The 24,403-nt window shown below is 49.4% G+C and overlaps 1 protein-coding gene across 3 annotated transcripts in view; it reads right to left on the bottom strand.

The window, feature by feature from the left end:
- DGKD (diacylglycerol kinase delta) overlaps positions 1 to 24,403 on the bottom strand; it is a 110,282-nt gene that overhangs the window by 37,429 nt on the left and 48,450 nt on the right. Inside the window, exon 1 of one of the 3 annotated variants that reach the window (XM_027537962.1) lies at positions 8,341 to 8,511. The exons of the other annotated variants lie outside the window; for them this stretch is intronic. The gene's annotated coding sequence lies outside the window, so the exon portion shown is untranslated. Of the gene's footprint in view, positions 1 to 8,340; positions 8,512 to 24,403 lie in introns of those variants that run through there. 3 annotated transcript variants of the gene reach the window in all.

Below are 24,403 nucleotides of genomic sequence, written 5' to 3'. Positions count from 1 at the left end.
TCACCAGGGAAGCCCTAGAATACAGGAATGGGTAGCCTATCCCTGCTCCAGGGGATCTTCCCAACTCAGGAATCGAACCGGGTCTCCTGCATTGCAGGCGGAGTCTTCACCAGCTGAGCTATCGGGGAAGCTATCGGGGAAGCCAACGGGGCCACACGTGCTCGGGACCCAGAAGGGGCCCGACCCGTGGTGTTGAGGACATGCCCTGGTCTGAAGCCCTGCGAGATGTGTGACTTAGAGCAACTGCCACCCCTCCCTGGGTCTCCACGTACTCATCTGAACACAGAGGCCATTAAAGGAGCCATCACGTCCTAGCACTGCTGTGGGGTGTGGGGCGGGAGGCCTCATACACAAACACTCCACCACTGTACTTGTAACAGGCCTGCCCTGGGCACAACCCAAGTGCCCTCCCTGCCTGGGTAAAGTGGATAAACCAACTGCGGTCTATTAGAACCATGGACACTGCAGAGCGAGGGGGACGGTCCACCCGGAGCCGCACAAAATAAAGCTTTACGATGCTGAAAGAAGCCACATGGCAAAAACATTTATACCTTTCATATAATTTCATTATGCATATGCAAAGCTTTTTTTTTTTTTTTTAAGTAAAACTAACCTGAAGGGTCAGAAGCTAGCTGCCTGGGGAGAAGGGCACAAAAGAGAGCCCCTGGGAGCTGCTGACGTTCTGTTTCTTGATCTGGAACATTCACCAAGCTCTACACTGTGGGAACTCCCTGGCGGTCCAGTGGCTAGAACTCCACACTTACACTGCAGGCGCACAAGTCTGATCCCTGGCTGGGGAACTAAGATCCCACATGCTGCGAGGCATGGCCAAAAGGGAAAAAGAGAAGATAAAGCTGTATGCTGTGATCGGGGCATTCTTCCATATGAAGGCTACATTTTGGTAAAAAGAGTATAAAACTTGGAATAAAGTTAACTGCATAACTGAATCAAAAGAAAAATGGCATGGCTACCCAGACCCCTGGACAGTGTGTTTAGAAAACTAAATGTACAAGAGGGAGGCAGAAGACGGAAGGTGCAAATAAATATGAGACACTGGCAGAACTATATTAAAACAGTGGATGGACCTTAAACACAGGAAAAAATGGTCAGCCTTACTCATAAGATAAATGCAAATTAAAATTATACGATACTTTTTTTACCTACAAGATTCACAGAGATCACAAGTTTGATAACGTGTCTCATTCACTGAGGTGTAAATAACAACTCCTAGGGGGCCTGGTCCCAGGTGGCACTAGTGGTAAAGAACCCACCTGCCATGCAGGAGACATGACAGACGTGGGTTCGATCCCTGGGTTGGGAAGATCCACTGGAGGAGGGCATGGCAGCCCACTCCAGTATCCTTGCCTGGAGAATCCCACGGACAGCAGAGCCTGGCGGGCTACAGTCCACGGGGTCACAGAGACTCAGACACAACTGAGCAACTGAGCACACAAAATGCTGACTGGAAAGCACATACGTGGAGCACACAGGGGGAAATCTAGCAGACTTTGAAGTATATATACATCTTTGTCATAGAAAAAGTGCTCCTACAGAGATGTCTTCATGAGCCTGACACACAACACATACAAAGTTATTCATGAAAGTTCACTGTAAAGACAAAAGAACAACTCAGATACTGATCAAGGTATGACCGGCAGGAAGCTGGCACCTTCATATATCGGAGACCACACAACCCCAAATACACTGACGCTACTCACTCTTCATGTACTTACACGGAACAACCTCTAAGATATACTGTTAAATGCTCAAAGCAAGTTGCAGGCATAACATGGGTGCAGGGGAAAAAGTAACCTAGTCACCTCTGGGAGGGGACCTCTGAAGGGCTGAGAAGCTCACTTTATACCTTTTCATCGTTTTGATCTCTATACCATGTGCATGTACTAATTATAATTATTTTTAAAATAAAGCCTTACATTTACATTAATAATATATGGTAGGATTCCCAGGAGGTGCTAGTGGTAAAAAATCCGCCTGCCAATGAAGGAGACATAAGACATGTGGGTTCAATCGCTGGGTTGGGAAGATCCCCTGGAGAAGGAAATGGTAACCCATGCCAGTATTCCTGCCTGGAGAATCCCAAGGACAGAGGAGCTTGGCGGGCTACAGTCCATGGGGCTGCAGAGAGTCGGACACAACTGAGCAACCAAGCACAATAATACACGGTAGACAAAAAAAAAAAAAAAAAACTACTTTTTGTTTTTTCCCTTATTAATTTTTGTTTCCATCCTTTCAGACAAATGATCTTCCTGGAAATATGAGAAAATACTAGATACTCTAAATGGGTCTAAGACACCCAAGCCAGGCAAATATCTTCCAATGCCCTGGGGAGAATTAGCCGAGGACTCCTAAACCCAGGTGTGACCGACCACTGAGAAATCATGGAGAAAAAGGAGACGTGCTGGAAACACACAGACAGGATGTCTCGGTGGAGAAGGTGGACACCTGAGTTACACACACAGGAGCGGACAGGACAGGGAGGCAACCAAGAGGATGTCAGTGCCAACTCCCCGGGAAGGTGCTCGGCGGTGCTGGCAAAGCTGCCGGGTGCTGACAGGTGTCTGCCTGCTCCCGCGTGCCCCCCACAGGCTGCAGGAGGCACCAGGAGGGGGACCTGAGGTCGGCCCCAAGTCCCGCAGGTAACGAGGCAGGGGCCAGGACCCCAGGTCCCCGGGCAGGCTGGTTCAGGCCGGCTCCCAACCCCAATGGTCAGTGGCTCCGCACTTGGATTCCAGGCAAGATTGCCCCGTGAGCGGTGCCAGGAACGGAGGAGCTGAATGTGGGGAAGGAGCTGGCAGTCGCCACAAGTTCTGCTCGGCTCACTGGGAACAGGCCGCGTCTGGCGCACTGCGCTTCCTTTCTGGCAGGAACGCCGGCCAGGAGGGTCAGCCCAAGGATCCTGTGGACGTTTCCCTGAGTCACCTGGCCGCGCCCCCTCCCACTCCCACCAGGTCTCCCAAGGGTTCAAAGCAGAGGGTGGAGAAATGCGATCTGGGGGACGATGATGGGCGGCCCATGATTCACCTGCAAAGGCCTGTCGAGCAGTTTGCAACCGCAGGCCTGGCTGTGCTGCTCATCCGTAAGTGAGACCTCAAATGACAAAAAGACTGCGCTCCTGTGTGCTCTGCCATGCTGCAACTAAGGCCAAACCAAACACCCTCAGCAGTAAGCCACGTGTGCCCCGGAGCCTGGGATGGGCCCGAGGCCGCAACACGCAGGGCGGCCGCCAGGACGGACACGCAGGCCGGGTCGTCAGACCTCACAGACCCAAAAACAACCACAATGACCAGCAGACCTCTGATCCGGGAAGGTGGCTAGACCTACTTTTCCTCTTCCCTCTGGTTTCTTGTTGTTCAGTCGCTAGGTCGTGGCCAACTCTTTGCAACCCCATGGACTGCAGCAAGCCAAGCTTTCCTGTCCTTCACTCTCTTGGATTTTGCTCCAACTCATGTTCACTGAGTCGGTGATACCATCCAACCATCTCACCCTCTGTTGCCCACTTCTCCTCTGGCTAGGTACAGCTAAAATCCTGAACTTAGATACAAAAAATTTTGCAAAGGGTGGAGAGAAGAGGGCCTGAGGGATGACAAGGCACTGAGTTCTCGGGGGTCTCTGTTTGCCCCTGACATCCTAGACAGGGCATTGAGGAAGCCCAGCCAGAAATACCGGTGAGGACAGAAAGAATTTAAAGCTCACCAGAAGCCCACCCTCTCCAGTCATGGCCCCAGGGAAGAGGAGCCTAACCGGGCAGAATCCACAGTAGGGGAGCAGCCAATAACCACTGGACTCCAGCCAAACGGAAACAACTGGGGCACCCACGCCCACCTCCTCAGGCAGCACTAATTAAGGCTCCAGCACCTGCCACGTGCTGTCCAGAGAAGACCAAGCAGGCAAATAAGCACAGAAAAGGGCCCCAACATCAACAGCCGTTCCAGAAATGTTGACCAAAACCACAGCATGACTATACACCTATCAGAATGGACAAAGTTAAAAAGGGACAACACCAAATGCTGGAGATGTGGAGAAACGGACCCGTGTTGTTGGCGGGGATACACGACCACTCTGGGAAACAATGTGACAGTTTCTTTAAACACCAAACATGAAGCTACAAGACAACCCAGCGATTACACTTGGGCATTTTTCCAAAGATGTGAAGACCTGTGTTCACACAAAAACCTGTCCATGAATGTTTACAGCAGCTTTGTTCATAACCACCCAAACCTGGAAAGAAGCCAGATGCCCTTGGGTGGTGAATGATTAAACCCACGGTGGTACGCCCATTCCATGGAACACCACTCCACTGTGACAGTCCAAAAAGAAACTACCACACAGCCCCCTGGGGGCATCTCCAAGGAGCTCTGCTGGGTGAGAAAAGCCAACTCTGAGAGGTTACCTGCTACCCGACCCCATTCACAGAACACTTGAGATAACAAAATCACAGACATGAACAACAGCCTGGAGGTCACCCGGGGTGAAGGCGGGCAGCGGGTGTGGCTGTAAGGGACCACCAGGGATCCCTGTGGAGACGGAGGCCTGGCTCTTGACCCACCATCGCCAGGAGGCTGTGACGTTTTGCTACAGTTTTGCAAGATGTTACCAATGAATGGAACTGGATAAAACAATGGATATCTGCATTATTTCACTTCCATGTGAATCTGAAAAGATCTCCAAAGATTTAATTAAAAATAAGTAACCACAATCAACATTTTCTAGTAACTAACATGTTTAAATGAAATGTCAAACATTCAGAACCATACTGTGTTTCTTAAGAACTGTAGTGTAAGTGGACTCAGCACAGGTTAAAAGGATACTCTTCTCTTGCTGAAGTCCTGTATTTGTAGGACTCATGAGATTCAACCTGACTTGCCAAGGAAATATGTGGACACGCCCTGGGTACACCATCTCTAAGAATGCCAAATTGGGTCCTCCCCACGTGACAGGAGGGTCACAGGGCGTGCCCTTTTCCGGTTGCGACACGTGGCCTGGTAGTCGCACCTGCACGAGTCAGAGCCCCGGAAATGGCAGGACTCGCTCCTGCACACACCATGGCTTGGGAACTCAGTGAAGCCCTATCTTATGTCAGCCACAAACCTCAGGTCCTGCCCACAAACGGCACTGCACTTCCTGGGGGACCGGCCCCAGCGCCCCTCCCACAGCAGGTGTGCTCTGGGAGCAACCAGGAACATCACCCAGACAAGCTGCCCCCAGCTCCAGATTCACAGGGCCCAGTGCCCACCAACAGGTCCACGCACATACCGAGACACCTCCTCTCGCCAACTGCCCCCCACTCCCCCTCCCCCTCTCCCCCGAGGCTTCAACCGCCCCTCCCCTCCTACACCCAACCCTCATCTCCAGGCTCCAAATTCTTCCTTTCCTCTGAGAAATAAATTCAAGCAGTCCTCCATGTGAACAGACAGACAAGATGCTTGTTCCCTGGAGCTGACATTCAAATTCAGATGGGAAACCAATACTGTGATAAAGAAGTAAATTACCTAACGCAGAGTGTAGTACTGGTGGTGAATCTATGGGAAGAGGAGACCGACCAGAAAAAGGAGGTCAGGGAGGGGACTGAGGTGGGCCTCACTGGAAAAGACTGGAAGGTGTGGGAGAGAAGTGCCTGAAGCAGGAGCACGGCTGCGGGCTGGGGCCAGTGAGCTGGGGCGAGGCCCCGGGGTCCCGAGCACCCTGTGGGCGCCTGTTACAGAGTTCTGGCTTTTGCTCCCAGTTAAACGGGGGGGTGCACAGAGCTTATGAGCAGAAGGCTGACCCCTGACTTGGGTTGAAAAGCATCATTCTGGTTGCTGTACTGAAAACTGGGCGTAGGAGGCAGGGCAGAAGTCAGGGAAGCCTAAGGGAAGGTGCTCAGCAACCCCATCAAGGGGCGGAAGCGGCTGGACTCTCACCCTCCCTGTGGGCCCTGACAGAGCCAGCAGGGGCCCCTGGAGCAGCCGGGGAGGTGAGTGGCCATCTCAGGATGGGGAAGGCTGCAGGCTGGCTCTGCAGCTGGCAGGGGAGGGGCAGAAGTTCAATTCTGGACGTGCTGGGGTTTGGGTATCTATCAAAATCTTGACCGTGCACAGTATTTTATCTCACCCATGAGGTTTTGTCACCTTGCCATCAGCCCAGCTACATTTAAAAAAAAAAAAAAAAAAAATGGTGAGTTGCTTAAAAAAATAAAGTTTTGCAGAACAATTTGACAATATCTCATCAAGCTAAAGACACACACACCTGGCAATTCTGCCCTTAGAAGCAAACTCGAGAGAAATGCATGCTGTGTGCCCAGCAAGACGAGCAGAAGACTGCTCCCAGCAGCACTGCCTGTAGCACTGAGATCTGGGAAAACAAGTCAGCAGTGGGATGCGTCACCCACCAATCCCCAATGCCAGCCACAAAACTAACCCTGGAGCACTGTGAGCCTCAACTCACTGTACTTGTGAAAAGTTCTGAGGCTCACATCCCGCCCCCTGGAAATTCTGGTTTAATTCTAGAGATCAGGAATCTGTCATTTTAAACCTTGAACCCCTTAACTAAAGGTGAATGAGTCCACGTGGATAAAACTGAACCATGATGCTGAGTGAGGAAAAGCAAGCTGCAGGAGATGTGTAGTGCAATACCATTTATCAAAAATGTTTAAACTGGCGCAACTATACTGTGTACTGTTTATACCAGCACTAAGGTAAAGAAAGTATCAAAAACACAAAAACAAACGACAGGTGTGGTGCCCGACCTCAGGGGAGGGAGGGAGGGAGGAACAGGACGACAAAGGGCACACAGAGGGCTCCATGAACACTCAGAGCGCCTCTTTCTCCGGCTGGGGCATGGACAGAGTTGTTCAAGTTACTTTTTGAATGCTTGAAATATTCAACAATTTTTTTAAAAGTTCAATCTCTTGGCACAAAAGTGTGCTCAAATATGCAGGCCAGAACTAGAGATGCACACTATGTTTTGTATCTGTATAGCAGTTACACTTACACAATGTGTACAATTTACTGTCCTTCCAGTTTACAGTAGAAATTTACAGTTTGCCTTGTGAGTTATAGCTTGGCCTTACAGAAGGGAATGGGTCAACCTGAAACCACGCCTGCAGACGGACTCTGCTGGTAAAACCCGGGCACCACTGGGAGCCTGAGCTTGGCAGGCGTGCGCTCCTTCTCTCGGCGCGCAGAACGCCCCCCTCTGGCGCGCGTGGCAGTCACACGCCCGCGCTTCTGCGCCTGCCATGCGTCTCACGGCAGACACAACTGTTCCTAATTTGCCTCTCAAATCTCTCATCCCAGAGTAGATATCCGAGTCCTAAAAGAGCTGGCTGAGTGTGTGAAAATAAAGTTGACGCTTTATGAAGAGAGAACGGGGGAGGCGCTGGCAGGGCCGCTCAGAAGGAAGCTTTTGGAGCCCAGCAGAGAGACTTCTCTCCCAGCACACCCCGCGCCAACCACCGGGAGCTCCCATCAGACCCAGAACCTTCCTTTGGGAGCGTTCTCAGAGCCACCGAGGAGCTCGTCCTATTGCTCAAAGGACAAGCCAGCTCCCTCAGCTCAGGACAGAGGAACGAGAGGTGCGGACAGAGGGCCACAGGGCAGGGCGGTCACGACAGACCAAGACATCTGAGGGCCACTGTCCCCCACAGGCTCGACTTCCCAGCCTCAGGGTGACCCCCGGTGACTGCTGTCAGCGTCCCCAGCTGTCTCCTGTGGTCCTCCAGCAGGAAGGACTGATCCCAAGGCCGCCACAGGTCAGGGCAGGTGAGGGGACCATGAGCGCCAAGAGCTGGCTTCCGGGCTGCTCCCCCATGTGATGGCATAGTCAGGGCAGACCCCTGGGCACATGGCAGGACATCCAGCAGCCCAGGTGGACACCTGGTCAACACGTGCCTGAAGCACCATCTGACAGGACTGGGCAAAAATCCCCCGCACCTATGGTCCTAGGAATGAGGACTGGGCGCCGCTCCCCACCCCCGGGCAGACTGCCTGAGGCTCCTCTGTGCTTGGGGACCTGCGTGAAGTTTCTCCTCTGACAAAGCTCCGACAATGGAAATTCAGACAATGGAAATTCATCACCAAGATGTGTATCTGATGTGCGGGCTTTCTAACCTGGCCAGGGGGTGACCAGAGAGCGCTTCTAGCCCGTGGGTGAAGTCACACCATCAAGCCCGGGGCTTTTAAAATCCCAGCCTTCCGCTTCTAAGAAACAGAAGACACAAACCAGCCCTCTAGAGGTACTGACGACAACCTACAACTCATCCCACTTCACTTTAAATCCTTGTAACTTCTTCCCCACACAGCTTCCCACGGCCTCGTCACTCACCACTCCTGGAACTCTCACCTGCTGCTCTTCCAACTTTCAGAACGTTTGCCAACTGCTCAGAGTGGGTCAGAATCGAAGTGGCTCAGCAAAAAAAAAACAAAACTCAGGTTCTAAAGCCGATGGGCAAGAACCTGCGGGTCACTGCAGTAGACCAGAGACAGGGAGCAGCCATCAGCACGACGCAGTTCAGCCACCAACCAAAAGAAGAACTGAGGGACCGTGTCCACGGGATTAGGAACCTGGAAATACTCAGCTAAATATAGCTCCCCGGGCCGCAGGGCTGGGAAAGGTGGCCGAGAATAAGCATCTGGGCACTCGGTCATCTCTGTCACTTCCTGTTACTCACGTCCTGCTGTTCTGATGTTACCCGAGACGCTGGGCTCAACACACACATCCCCACCTGGAAGCCCCCGGAGACACAGGCCATTCACAACAGCTGGGATGTGCGTCGACAACGGACTTCCTCACACAGTGTCGTATGAAACACAAAAATAGACACCGTGGCGCAAACAAGCTCCTGGGGGGGCGCTGAGGGAAAGCAGTGGGGACACCGGCCCAGACCCCCAAGGTCCCCACCACGCCGCCCCCGGAGAGGAACTGGCCCGACGCCGACAGGACCCCTTCCTCCCCGAAGCGGCACCTTGCCTTGCGAGTGGAGGGCAGCTGCCTCGGGGCAGCATTGGGGGCACAGAGGGGTCCCCACCACCACTGCCATTCAACCTGCCCAGGGGCCCGCGGCATCCAGTGAGAGCCAGCACCTTCTGCCAGGCCCACCACCCGACCCTCCTGGGGACACTGGCCAGGGGACCACACGGGACGCCCAGGCAGGCAGCAAAGCCAAGCGGGCCACAGAGCCAAGGCACAGGGCACCTATCGGAAGGCTGAGTTTTCAAAAGAAACAAAAAGTAAAGGGAAGCAAAATGTAAAAGTTATGCCTAAAACTGAAATCTGATGAAAGTATTTCAAGTTACTCATCTATTCAGTATTTCAGCACTGCCTCACTGGCTGTGGAATGTGTTCAAAGTGAGGGAAACCTTAGAGATTAGTGGTAGCCCTGAGCAGGGTGGCAGAGGCAGAGAGCTGTCGGGGGGAGGGGTGTCATCACTCACAGAGGGCACCCAGGGGTGGGGGTAGAGCGCCAGAGGCAGGAAACGGGAGACCGGGGGGCAGAACGCAAAAGACAAAACGACAAGATCTAACATGGTTCCAACAGAAGAATGTTAGAAACAGCCAAAAACTCCGAACAAAAACTGGGCAGTGGTGAAATACATATATCAGGACGCTTTGTACAATGGAACACCACTCAGTCAGTTTCTAAAAGGACGATGAAATACTAGACAAACAAACAAAAAGGGACAGTGAGAAGGTACATTTATGCATTATGTTATGAACAGGTATGTTCATAATATAACAAATGTTAAAAGGTTACAAATTAATAGGCATAACTGATTCCGCTTTTTGTACACACTGTTGTTGTTGTTAAGTCACTAAGTTGTGTCCAACATTTTCACCCACCAGGCTCCTCTGTCAATGGGATTTCCCAGGCAAGAATATTGGAGTGGGCTGTCATTTCCTTCTCCAGGGGAATCTTCCCAACCCAGGGACCCAACCCGTGTCTCCTGCATTGGCAGGTGGATTCTTTACCATTGAGCCACCAGGGAAGCCCCAAAAGTGTATGTACTCATAGTCATAGAAAAACGCCTACAATCCGTGTCTGCATCAACATCTCTGAGCCTCAGCACACCCTGGGCCCGGTATGTCTTTGTCACAGGACGGACCCCACAGAGCTGCGGGGTGTTGGCGAGCACCCACGGACACACCAGGGGCACACCCTCAACAACCGCCCCCCGCTCCTCACTGTCATGGGCCAAAACAGCTCCGACTGCCGAATGTCCTTCTGTGGGCAAACCTCTCCTTCGACTCCTGAATCCACCCCGCGCCCCCTGTGTCTGAGAACCACAGGTCTCCATAATGGTGTTTGCATCTATGATCTCAGTGATAAGACTACTGAGTGCTTTTTGTTTGTTTTGGTTATGTGTGCTTATTTATAAAGAATGGGTTATTTGCATAAAAAACTGAATAAAAGAATGATCGCAGCACTGGTAAAGCACTGCAGGTATTTTTCCTATAATGCAAAATTAAGTTGCAGAAAATTCTCATATTCTGCAAAAGTGCACAATAAAAACACTAAGTCTCCTGGGAAAGGATGAGCTGGGGAGGACCACTCAGAACCTATGCGGTGCTGCAGCCGAGCACTAAGAGCACAGCAGACAGTCCTGACGGACTTTAAAGCACAGGAGGAACTACAACAGTCAACGCAGAACCTAATGTTTCCAAAACAATGATTCGTGCAGGCAAACTGCTGCCGCTGCGTTGAGGAGCCTGCACGATGCACGGGGGCCGAGGAGCCAGCATGACACACAGAGAGGAGCCTGCACGCCACACAGAGAGGAGCCTGCACGACGCACAGGGGCCAGGCTCCGAAGAGCGACCTGCAGACCTCACACGCAGGGCCGCGTGCTTCCCAGCCACCCGAGCCCTGCTGCTGGTGACCCGGGCTTTCTGCTGCGGGGTCAGGGCCGCGCGCCTGCCTGGCCGCCCGAGTCCCGCTGCCAGTGGCCTGGGCTTTCTGCTGCGGGGTCAGTACTCGGTTTGTTAGAGAAACACTCCACAGCAGAAAGGACCATGACTGCATCCCCCTCTTGGCCACCACACAGGAGGAACAATTAGTTCAAAAGTCATTAGTTCAAACACCTAGAACTATTATCATCCAAGTGATAATGAACTCTAAGCAAAGGGTCCTGGCAACGGATCCTGAGGGGCTGAGCGGATAGAGGGAGCGGAAGGGGAACACCTGGGCAATCTAACCTGGCAGCCACCATGTGCCACAATTTACCTGTTTCCTTTGGGACTGCCGCTGTTCAGTAGCTAAGTGGTGTCGGATTCTTGGCAACCCCACGCACTGCAGCACGCCAGGCTTCCCTGTCTTTTGCTATTTCCTGAAATTGGCTCACACTCATGTCCACTGCGTCGGGGATGCAATCCAACCATCTCGTCCTCTGGGATTATTTGATGATAAATCTGCATATACTCAGGTGCATCCAGAGTAACCTTACAGCTAGCAACTACGGAGGGGAGGGGAGGGGAGGGGACTCATATGCAACCTCTACAGTCCAAGGTCTGCCTGCCACGCACTTCTCTCATCGAAGGTCAAGCTAGTCAGGCTGTCACACTTCTGAGAGCAAAGTGGCCTGAGGTCAGACCACCTCCTCTGCTGAGTCACCAGGGGTCTGACCTTGGGACAAAGTCTTGTGCACACCTTGACTGATGAGCTGATTTCAGGCTGTCTGTTCGTTAAGTAAACTGCGGACCAGCTACCAGGCAGCATGCCATGCAGCCAGAAAACAAACAAAACACCACGGAAATAAACAAGGTTTACAAAAAATTTATAAAAGGGCATATTTGTATTGCACTTCTGTGTTAAAGAAAAAAAAAAATACATATTTAAAGGGCAGGACACACACACACAGCCCATAAAATTAGAAGTTAACATTTCAGGTTTTTTCCCTTTTCCTTCTGTTATTTTCCAAAGTGTCTACAGTAAACAGGTATTTTGTAAATTATCTATGCTTCTTTTTTTTCCTACAAAACCAACATCTGGGACAAAAATTACTAGCTGCCTACACAACTAGCATTTTCAGTTCTTCCTCACAAGTGGACTGAGCGGCTCCCGATGGCTCCGAGATAACAGAGCACACCCCCGCCCCCCGGCCCCCTGAGCTGCGGACACAACACAGGCACAAGCTGATGTGCTGGGGGAGCCTCCGGGAAAGCCCCTGGGGATGACACAGCTGCAGCCCCTGCCCGCCTGCTCCCTGCAGCCCCTGCACAGGTATCTGGCCCCTGGAAGGGGCCCCGAGACCCTGCTGACTGTGCTTTCCAAAAAGAGAAAAACAAACTTCTGCCTTATTTAAACCACTGTCACCTGGGTTTTCAGTTAAACACACCAAACCTGATCTGAATTAAGATGGCATATCCATCATCCCACAGAGAAGAAAACCAGGCACGGCGACTGAGCCTTCTTTGTGCTCCAGGTAAAGAACCTGCTTTACTTGGTTAAGAACTGAAGACTCTCCACTCAATCGGCAGCAGCATCTGGCAGGCCTGATTTAACAGAGGACAGTCAGGAAGAAATAACAGCACCACGGACCAAACATGAGACGTCAGACGGGGCTGGGCAGACTGCGGCCTGCCTCCTGTTCTTCAAATAAAGTTTTATTAGAACACAGCCACACCTGCTCTTTACGCCTCAGGCTGCGGCAAACAGCCGTAGAGACCCAGCAGCCGGCAAGGCCTAAAGTCCTAGGCCCTTCAGAGAAATTTGCTAACCTCAGACATATGTCATTCCATATAGCTTAGGAGGAATATGAAGAGAACTCACTAACTATAAACAGATAAGCAAAAAGGACAAACTACACAGCTCAGGGAACTATATCCAATACCCTGTAACAGCCTATGAGAGCAAAGACCTGAAAAAGATCGCGTATGTATATATGCATAGACGAACCACTTTTGCTGGACACCTGAAACTAACAAAGCGTTATAAATCAACTGTACTTCAGGTTTAAAAAAAAAAAGACTTTGGTGTGGCGGTGTCAAATGCAATTTGCTGCATAGAAGACGGAATTTTCACCTTGTCCCTTTTCTGACTCTGGTTCCTTCAGGGAGGGTCCTGGCTCTGTTCCCAAGGGAGTCCAGAGAGCCTGGCAGGTAGTCTTCACCCAACAGTCAATGACAGAATGGAACGCTTCCCTGAACATGAAAGGCCACCTCTGAAAACCGTGTGTGCGTCCCCAAACGTGCCAACAATTTAGGATGAAAACCTTACAAAGTGAAAACCACCACGATACTACACACTTCTGCGGTGCTCCCCTGGTGGCGCCGAACCTGCCTGCCAAGGCAGGGGACACAGGTTTGACCCCTGGTCCGGGAAGACCCACCTGCCGCGAAGCAACTAAGCCGGTGGGCCACAACTACGGAGCCCACGCGCCGCACCGACTGGAGCCCTCGAGCCTGGCTCTGCGCCTGCAGGCTGTGTGGCCCTGGGCAGCCGTCCCCTACATGTGACAGGGGCTGGAACAGATGGCTGTCCAGCTGCTCTGCAAGGAGAAGCCCATGCACCGCAACTCCAGGGCAGCCCTGTGCGCCCCAAGTGGGCAAGGCCGCGTGGAACAAGAAGGACCCAGCATAGCCGAAAACAGATAAATATAAATAAATAAATCTTTAAAAAAGAAACAAATAAAAAAACAATACATATGTCCACATGACTCTTCCAACGCATCCTCCCCTGCCCCACATGGACTCTCTCAATGCAGTCCCCACTGTGGCCTGAGGACCCCCAGGCTCTCCAACCTCACCGAAACTCAGTCTGGGGGCTAAAGAGCCTGGGGAAAAGACGACACCTCATGCTGACTGCTCTTCGGTCTTGCTCCTGGCAAAGCACTAGGCTAGCAGGAACAAGTCTTTCCAGCCCCTCCCCAACCCCCCCCACCCCATCCTGGGGAGAGGGCCTCACCACTACCCACCAGGCAACGAAAGGGGTGGTAACTCCTTCCCCCAAAACTGAGTCTAAGGAAAACATCTTCAGACATGCTAACACTGCGTTAAAGAAGCCACCACCACCATGTGAAGGTTTCAGGTCTGAAGGTGTGAAGCAGGCTGGAGGAGGAGACAAGATGGGGATGGCTGGATCTGAGCTGCTGTGCCCGCAGCTCAGTCGTCACGTGGTCCTGCTTGGGTTTGGCCAGAAGGTGGGGTGCGCATGACTGGATAGCCACCAGTTCTAACTCCATGTCTCACGTGGGGGATGGCTGCCCAGAAGGGGCAGGTGGCTCCCCAGGGCCACACAGCTAGTAGGAGGCAGAGCCAGGGCCAGTTGAGACATACCCAGAAGACAGCTGGCCACACACTGTGTCCAGGGCAATCGTGGCCCATGGAGCACCCTCCTGGAGGGAGGGAAGGAGTGCCTGCCCAACCTCGGGGTCTGGGGGAATCTGTGTGCTGGCACGTGGACCCAGCGCTCTTAATTACCACGGGAGGCTGCTGCCATCCGGCCTGCGCCCAGGAAGGAGACAGGCCTCTGAGAAGCACAGCGGCTGTTCTCAGCTCCCGGTGCTGGGGGAGCCCTGGCTCCCACACCCACATCTGCTGCTGCACTGCAGGTGCACACAGACAGGGAGTGGGCACCAGCCCCCCTCCCGGATGCCAGGGACCTGAATGGAGGACACACGCCCCCTCAGAGAGGCCCAGGCCGATCTCCTGCCTCCTCGCACACCCTGCCTGACGGCCTGCACTGGGTGCAGGGCTCTCGCTGGGAGGCAGTCCATGGAAGGGCATCTCGGGCACATCCCAGCCAGGCAGGTAACCCACAGGCAAGGTAGCTTTCGGGATAACGCCCCTCACCAATAACCACGCCCCTCCTAGCTTTAACAGTTCACCCCTGTCCTCTGACCAAGCTTTCTGTACTCCTCTGGTATATCAAGTATATTTAAAAAAAAAAAAAATGAAAAGACATAACCCCAACCACAGGATTTAACATTTAAAAAAAAAGAAAGAAAAAGGCTGAAGATAGTTCTTCCCCCTGCAAGCCCTGACTCAGAGGGTCTGCCTACCAGGGCAGTGGACAGCCGTGGCGAGAGGGCAAGGCATGAGGGTTGGCCAAAGCCAGCTGGCCTGACTAGGGAGCCACCTCCCTCTGTCATGACACAGCTGTGACACAGTCCCACGCGGATGGAGGAGAGAGGAGATTTCTAGAGATGTCGAGGGATGGAGACAGGGCCAACAACAAACTGATCAACCCAACAGATATTTCCGGAACACCTACTTGGTGCCAGCATGACTCAGGGGGCTGGAATGAAGACAGTCAGCAAGCCCAGGACACCCCCCATCTCAAGGAGTTCACACCCCTCCCTCCAATACAGAGAAAACCCTGGGCGGAAGGAGTGAGGACGCTGTCGATGGAGACAAGAAACACAGAAGTCTGAAGGGCCTGTGTCCATTTAACAATTTATTATCAAATTTTTCAAGTTATTAATCAAAAACCTTCCCAAATAGAAAAATCCATACTGAGTTTCACTGGTCAATTCCAGCAAAAAATTAAGAAAGAAGTGGGCTTCTCTGGTGGCTCAGATGGTAAAGCATCTGCCTGCAATGTGGGAGACCTAGATTTGATCCCTGGGTCCGGAAGATCCCCTGAAGAAGGAAATGGCAACCCACTCCAGTACTCTTGCATGGAAAATTCCATGCATGGAGGAGCCTGGTAGGCTAGAGTCCATGGGGTTTGCAAAGAGTCAGACACGACTGAGTGACTTCACTAACACCAAACTGGATCAGAAAAAGAGGCAGGAACAAAGATCCCCACTGTTTGATAATGCGAGCTAAAATGTTTTATAAAACCAGCTTACTCTAAGTGCCAAACTTGACCAAAAAAAAAAAAATTACAGATCAGGATCTCTCATGGATATCTTAGATCCAAAAGTCCCTAACAATATAAAAGCAAACTGAATCTAATCATTAAGTAAAAGGATAACATATCATGAGGAAATAGGGTTTATGCCAGGAATACAAGGTTGGTTTAACATTCGAAAATCAATTTCATTTGTCTTTTTAACAAAATGAAGAAGAAAATTCATATGATCACTTCAACAGATACCAAAAAAGCATCTGACAAAATTCAGCACCCATTCATAATAAAAATCCTCAACAAACAAGAAAATCCTCACACTGATGAAGGCTACCCACAAAAAGTCTACAGCTAACATACTCGACGGTGAAGTGCTAAGCTGCTGTTAATACTGGAAGAAAGGAAAGGATTTCTACTTTCACTACTTTTATTCAACATTATACTGGCAGTCTGCACTTCTGCAATGAGACAAGAAGAAGAAATATAAGGCAGCTGGAACAGAAAGAAGTCAAGCTGTCCCACTCTGTAGATGGTATGACTATTTATACAGAGACTTCTGGGGAATCTACAAAACAACTCAGTTCAGTCGCTCAGCTGTGTCCGACTCTTTGCGACCCCATGAATCACAGCACACCAGGCCTCCCTGTCCATCACCAACTCCCGGAGTTCATGCAAACTCATGTCCATCGAGTCGGTGATGCCATCCAGCCATCTCATCCTCTGTCGGCCCCTTCTCCTCCTGCCCCCAATCCCTCCCAGCATCAGAGTCTTTTCCAATGAGTCAACTCTTCGCATGAGGTGGCCAAAGTATTGGAGTTTCAGCTTCAGCATCAGTCCTTCCAATGAACACCCAGGACTGATCTCCTTTAGGATGGACTGCTTGGATCTCCTTGTGACTACTAGAACTATTAAGTTATTTTCCAAGATCACAAGACCCACTGTTTGCAGCAAACAACTGGAAAATATTTCTACTTCATTTAATAGGCACAAAAAACAGACTATGTAGAAATTAATCTAAGAAAAGATATTAAAGGTATCCACAATGAAAACTATAAAATTTTGCTGGGAGAAATTAATGATCTAAATAAATACCAAGACATACGACAATCATCGGTAAACTCAGTGTTATTAAGACATGAGCTCTCTCCAAAATGAACTTACAGATTCAATACAATCTCAGTCAAGATTCCAGCAGGCCCTTTTAAAATAGAAACTGACCAGTTAATTTTTACTTATATTAAAAATGTAAAAGTTTTATAATAACCAAAGCAATTTTAAGAAAGAAAAAGAGTTAAGAGGGCTTGCCCTGATTTCAACACTTACTGTAAAGTAATAGTAATAAAATAAAGTATGGAATTAGGATAGGGGCAGACATAGATCAATGGAACAGAATAGAAAATCTGGAGATAAATTTACAAATATATAGTCAACTGACTTGACAAAGGTGTGAAGGTTAATTCAATGTGGAAAGGAAAGTCCCTTTAACAAATGCAGTTGGAACAACTGAACGTCCATATGGGCGAAAAATGAACATCAACTCTTTACCTCACATTATACATTAAAATTTAACCATAAATCGTAACTGTAAAACCTAAAACTGCAAAACTTTCCGAAGAAAATCTTTGCAATGCCGCAGTAAAAAATGGTTTCTTGGATAGGACACGAGAATGAACCATAAAGAAAAAAACTGATCAACTCAATTTCACCAAAAAGACTCCACTCTTCTAAAGACGCTATTAAGAAAAAGGCAGTATGACCAGGAAAAGCATTCACAACACATATATCACAAACTAATATCCAGAATATATAAAGAGCTCTTACAACTCAGTAATAAGACAGGTCAGTGCAAAAATGGACAGATGACTCTATCATACATTTCACAAAAAGACATACAAATAGTCTATAAGCACATGAAGAGATGCCGACATCACCTGTCGTCAGGGGAAGACAAACTAAAACCACAGTGAGATACTACTGTGTATCTATTAGCATGTGTAAAACAAAAGACGAGCACACCAAGTGCTGGAGAGGTGGGAGCAACCGGAACCCTCAGGCAGTGCTGGCGAGAATGTGACGTTCCAAGCACTCAGGAAACGTAACACCTACTATATGACCCAGCAATTCTGATACTTAGGCATTTACACAAGGAAAATGAAAACACAAGTCCACACAAAGATTTGTATATTAATGCTCGCGGCAGCTTTGATCACAATACCTCCAAGCTGGAAAGTGCTCGAACGGCCACCACAGGTAAACGGATCAACAAATCGGGGGTACAAATTATGATACACCCAACATGGAAAACTTCAAAACTGTTATGTTAACCAAGCCAAAGAAGCCAGACAGTAAGGGGGAAATATATACATATATATATATATATATATATATATATACACACACACACACACACACACATACATACATACATAAAATGTCATTATTCAATTAAGGAAACTTTCAGGGGGATGGAAACGTTTGTTACCCTGTGCTGTCACTTTCAACAGAGGGGGGGGTGTGTGTGTGTGTGTGTGTGTGTGCATGCATGCATGTGCATAACAAACTCATCAAGCTGTACCCTTTAAACAGTGCAGTTCATTGAACAGCAATTAAGATTCAACTAAGCTATAAAAAGTTCTAATGCTGATCTATCTCAGGGCACTTGACAGGGTGAACCTTTCTCTGAATGACTAGATGACCACAGAGTTCATCATCCAAGCCAGGAAATTTTCTGCAAATCAAAGTGGGTGCTAAAAATAATTAACGGCTGTTAAATCATCTACAACCGGGTGTGTCAACTGGCAGTGACAGGGAAGCCAGCACTTACAGCTTTGGGAACAACAAATACCCAATCTACTCCTTGGTGTGATTAGATAACCTCGTGCATATAGTAATCTGTAAAGCTCACTCCTCAGAGGACAGAGCGCCAAGCTGGCGACAGCCTCAAGGGTCAGCTCTCCCAGACCCTTCTTTTCCAGTCAAGGAAGCAATCCTGGTTTTTTCAGTGTCAGGGACCGCAAAGATGTCAAGGTTCCTGCCTCACGGTCAGTATCCCTTCAGTCCCTCCAAAGGTGAGGAGGGAGCCGCCTCCACTTCTGTTTTCCAAATGTCCAATCACTCTGAGTCGCCATGATTAGGCCTTTGCAGACAGAGGACAATTCAGAAGCAGAGCAGACAGTGCCCAGACACCTGCCGCTTTTCTAACGCAACTGCAGCCTGGGTGGAGGTGAGCCCGTGTGCCCCGGAGCGGTTCAGCGAAGGCAGTTCCCCGCCTTGCCCGAGCCCCTCTACTCCTGGCTGCCTCTTGAGGTTTAGCTAAACGTCCTGTAAGAACTAGGACAGCAGTTCAGGATCACGTGTTTCTTTTTGAGTTTACATTTCAAACCAGGTGCTTCGTCTGTGAAAGAAGAGGGGTTACTGAGTCAAAAACCAGCACCGCCTCCCCACCACCAAGCAGGGAATTCTCTTAACTTGATAAAAAGTTGTTTCAAGACAATAAAAAGATCCCACTACTCTATGTGCTCTGAAACAACAGATTATTCTAGAACAGAAAAGAAAGATTAAAAAAAAAATTATACCCTACAGAATGTACCATTTTCCTAACTTTCAAGAAAAAAAAAAAACATACATACAGGACTCGGCTTGATCATATCCTTAGACATTTACCAAATATTTACAAAACCTAGACATTTACCTGAACATTTACTAAAGAATATCAGGTAAAGAAAGACTAAAATTATTAATTTCTTGGACAACCTAAGAAAAATCCAATGAATCTATGTTACCATCCCCACTATTTCTTTTTTCAAAGAACTCTTTGCAAAAGTCCTAGAGTCAAACTACAGTCTCTCAACTGTCCTTTGTTTCGTCTGTCACTTGTAAACAAAGACAATCAGAAGTGTTAACAATGACACACACCTATATACACAACCGTACATACACACATACCACACATATACACACACACCCCCCAACAGTATTGTGAAAACAGCTTAAATTTCATAAATGCAACTCCTACTCAATAATAACACACAGCCCAGGCAAGTAACAGCGTCCGCTTCCACCCTCAATTCTAAATATATTTGACAGACACCACAATTAGTTCCACCGCTCACCAGCCAGGCTTCCAGAAGACAGTGTTCTTTCTTGGTGCCTGCTTGGAGCAGCTGTAAGAACTAAGCGCTGAGCTCTCACGTGGAGTACCCAGCTCTTTGGACCATCGGTGTCACAGAGCAGGTGCTGCCTTCAGCAAAACCCCACACTTAGCAAACACACAGCCACCAATTTGGCTCAAAGCCGCTTCTTCCTGCTTCTTGAAACTGAGAACAGAGTGGATTATAAAGCACGGGGTTCACTAGAGTAGCTTCCGCCTGCAGCTGTTCTCCTAGCCCTGCTCCACCATCTAAGGCATGTTCTAACAATCAGAGGCACTTTATTCACTAAGCACCTACTATGTGCCAGGTGCTGCCACCCACCGCCTGGAGGTGTGAGACTGAGCTGCCCCTGCTTTTCCAACAGGAGAGTGAGGCTACAGGTGTGAGAAGCTGGGACAGCACAGCTGATGGCCGACACAGCGAGGGCGGGAGGACTGGGTCTCCCGAGCTCCATGTTCGGGCGGGGAGCAGGGCAGTGCACTCAGACGGCAGGAGCCGCTGTCCCCACACGGGCCTTCCCATCTGGCAGGGCTTCTGCGGGACTTATGGGACAGCCCCGGCCCACAAGCACAACCTTCCCACCCCAGATCCAGGCCAGCAGTCACAGAAATTGGGAAGAGCTTTTCCATGCAAGGAAATCTGCCAATTATATATATAGCTTTTCCTCTCTCTGAGCCAAACTGACTGGTGTAGGGGTTTTGCCCAGGAAATATCTGAGCTCCAAACAAGCTGGAAAGGAAAACTGATGTTGAAATCCGGATAAAGGTCACGGTTGCTCACCAAAGGAGCAGTGCCTGACCACCCTACAGGCTGACATCTGCTGGGGACAGCTGAGAGACTCGGGTCTGGGGTTTATAGGCCCCACACAGGCCTACAAAGGGACTCCCATTCATTCAACAGACTCGAATGCCGAATAGACGAGATATAAAATAACTAAAAAGACTAGATAAATCCATTACATAGCTCCTTTTTATTTAGGGTTACCGTGTGTGCGTGCTAGGTTGCTTCAGTCATATCTGACCCTGTGTGACCCTATAGACAGTAGCCCAGCAGGCTCTTCTGTCCATGGGATTCTCCAGGTGAGAATACTGGAGTGGGTTGCCATGCCCTCCCCTTCAGGGGATCTTCCCGACCTAGGGACCGAAACTGTGTCTCTTACGTCTCCTGCATTGGTAGGCGGGTTCTTTACCACCAGCAGCGGCTGGTTATAGGGTTACCAGGTTATAACTAATTAAAAAATGAAAAGCAAAATATAAAGGAAAACCAAATGTTAATGTAAAATAAGATAATTAAATAAAGGTATGGCTGGACGGCATCACCGATGCAATGGACAAGAACTTGGCCAAACTCCAGGAGATGGTGAGGGACAGGGAGGCCTGGCATGCTGCAGTCCATGGGGCTGCAAAGCGTCAGACACGACTGGATGACTCAACAACATAAAGCTTATAGCTTTAATTACATTTGTTTTCTCTTTACATTCTATTTTTCCGGTTTTTATTAGTTATTTGCCTGATAATCTTAAGGATAATTCTTTTCTGATACCTACTCTTCAGTTGCAGATGCTATTTTTAACACTGCCTATAAAATTAACCTCATCTGAAATTCTTTGGGATTTGAATAAATCAAAATAGCTGCTAAGTGTTGGCAAGTTGAACCCTATTACTTTCCTACTAGTAGTGATGAACGGTGGTGAAGATAAAAACTAGGAAACACTTAGAGAACACTTTTTTGCCATCCCAATGACATGGATTCTATTATAGCATTACCCCTATTTCACAGATGAGAAAACTGAGTCTCAGGAGTATCTTGCCTTATGTCATAGAGCTAAAAAAGGAGAAGACCTTCATAATACACCACACAAAATACCATAAAACATTTCATCGAGAGTACTGTGGGGGAAGGAAGCTATAAATACTGACATGTAAAATCACCCCTCTCTATGTATGATCTGGTAACTCTGGCACGGTCATTTCAGGAGGGATGACGCTGTGAGTGAAGCCCACTGGATCCCTGTGCCAACAGCCATATGCTGTAGCCATATGACTAAACAGAAGGCCCAGGTCATGCTTTTCGGAAATCACATGAAATCTCAACGTGGTATTTTGCAGAGCAGCAGCCCTCTTAAACATGTATATCCTAAATGCAATTCTCATTCAATTTCTCCTGAAATTATACTGAAACCTGGAATGTCTTTTTTGTCCCATGGACCCTTCTGGCAGTCTGGAGAAGCCTATGGAGACTTCTCAGAATGTCTCTGGATGTAGAAAATGAAATACCATTGCAATGAAAATCAACTTTAATCAAATAGTCAAATCCACAGACCCCTGTGGGGAGCAAGGTCCATGAACCAAGGTAAAAAAACCTCTGCCTGCAGCACGCAGTCTTCTCTCCTCCCTCTCCCCCATCACCCAAAAGGAGTTACGGGGGTGACTGGCTGTCCAGCAGTCATCTTGGACCAGGAGAATCGATTTCTGGAGGGACCCAAATGACGCTGTGCAACCACATGCTGATCAAGGCCTGCCTCCTCTTGTGCAGGAGAATAAAACTTCACACGCTCACACCTTTCTTACTTTGACAACTTCTCTTTTAACAAGTGGATGGAGTGAGTTGAATCAGTTCAGTTCAGTTGTTCCGTCGTGTCCAACTCTTTGCGACCCCATGAATCGCAGCACTCTAGGCCTCCCTGTCCATCACCAACTCCCGGAGTTCACTCAAATTCATGTGCATCGAGTCAGTGATGCCATCCAGCCATCTCATCCTCTGTCGTCCCCTTCTCCTCCTGCCCACAATCCCTCCCAGCATCAGAGTCTTTTCCAATGAGTCAATTCTTCGCATGAGGTGGCCAAAATATTGGAGTTTCAGCTTTAGCATCATTCCTTCCAATGAACATCCAGGACTGATCTCCTTTAGGATGGACTGGTTGGATCTCCCTGCAGTCCAAGGGACTCTCAAGAGTCTTCTCCAAAACCACAGTTGAAAAGCATCAATTCTTTGGCACTCAGCTTTCTTCACAGTCCAACTCTCACATCCATACATGACTACTGGAAAAAGCATAGCCTTGACTAGACAGACCTTTGTTGAAAAGTGGCCTCCAAAAGAATATGTCTGTGTTCTAATCTCCAGAACCTGTGACTGTGAGCTAACTTGGAAAAAAGAGTCTTTGTAAACATAATTAGGGTTCTTAGGGTGGAATCACCCTGAGTTATCTGGGTGGTCCTAACTCCAGTGACAACTGTCCTCCCAAGAGACAGAAGGGAGGACACAGTGGAAGGCGGAGAGAGTCCTGCAAAGATGGAGGGAGAGACGGGGGTGATGCCTCACTAGCCGAGGGACACCCAGAGCCGCTGGAAGCCAGACAAGGCAGGGAACAGAGTCTCCCCAAGACCACGGTCCCACCAACACCTTGATCTCAGACTTCTGGCCTCCAGAAATACGAGAGCGTAAATTTCTGTTGTTCTAAGCCGTGTGGCAATTTGTCATAGCAGCCCCAGGAAACTAACAGAGCAGCCAAACCTACTTCTAAAATGCACCTTTATGATTTTCTAAACATTAAATACTAAGAATTAGACATATACTCCCTTTCACATATGCAGTGCTGTATATGGCGTTAAGCAGAAACAGCCCTCTAAACACGTGTATCCTAAATTTAATTCTCATTCAGCTTATACCAAAAACTCTCTTTATTTTCCATCGCCATTATTGGGCCAATCCATCTTCCTGAAATTTAAGAATAAATTAAGCGTGTCCTTCCCTTCACTCTGTTCCTACATCATGCCAACAAGCATTCCCTTCTTTCTTCCTGTCCTCTGCCCAAGCTCCATCTGCTTCCTCCAACCATCCCTCACCCCTCAGACCAGTGTGTTCTCGAGTTCTCCACTGCCCTTCTCCAGGCTGTGCTGCCTGCAGAGCTCATGGTCCCAACTTTCTGCTCGTGTTTCCTCCTCCGCTAGCCCGGTCTCTGACACCAGGGTTCCCCCAGTCTGTCTGGGTTCCCCCAGTCTGTCGTCATCAAACCCAGCCCAGTCTCCTCCCTTCCTTCACTACAGGCACATGGCACGCTCGCCGGAGACTCTGCGGGTTCGGGACACAGGCAGGTTTCAGTGACGAGCCATCTAAAATAAGGTCAGCTAGGCAGAAGCTGACATACAGAAGCCCTCTTGCTCAAAAACGAACCTGTGCACCTGAACCACACCAGAATCACACGGAGCAGAGGAAGTTTTATCTTCTCAGCCTCAGGTCAGGCAACGGAGGTGAGAAAGGCCCCACAGAGGAGCGGAGGCCACCTGCAGGAACACCTGCCCCCTCTCGGGCACAGGGACTCCGCACGGAGCTGCTCCACAGGGGAGACCACAGTCGTTTTCCAAAGGTCCCTCCTGTGACCGAAGACACCTGCACTAGGATTACCCGTACCAGGAGAAACCGAAACCGCTCTACATCCCTAAACTGCAGGAGTGAGTAACACTGATCA

This window comes from Bos indicus x Bos taurus, chromosome 3 (assembly GCF_003369695.1).
Source record: "Bos indicus x Bos taurus breed Angus x Brahman F1 hybrid chromosome 3, Bos_hybrid_MaternalHap_v2.0, whole genome shotgun sequence".
Classification (NCBI taxonomy): domain Eukaryota; kingdom Metazoa; phylum Chordata; class Mammalia; order Artiodactyla; family Bovidae; genus Bos; species Bos indicus x Bos taurus.
The sequence above is the reverse complement of the archived record's forward strand: the minus strand, read 5'-3'. Positions and strand labels throughout refer to the sequence as shown.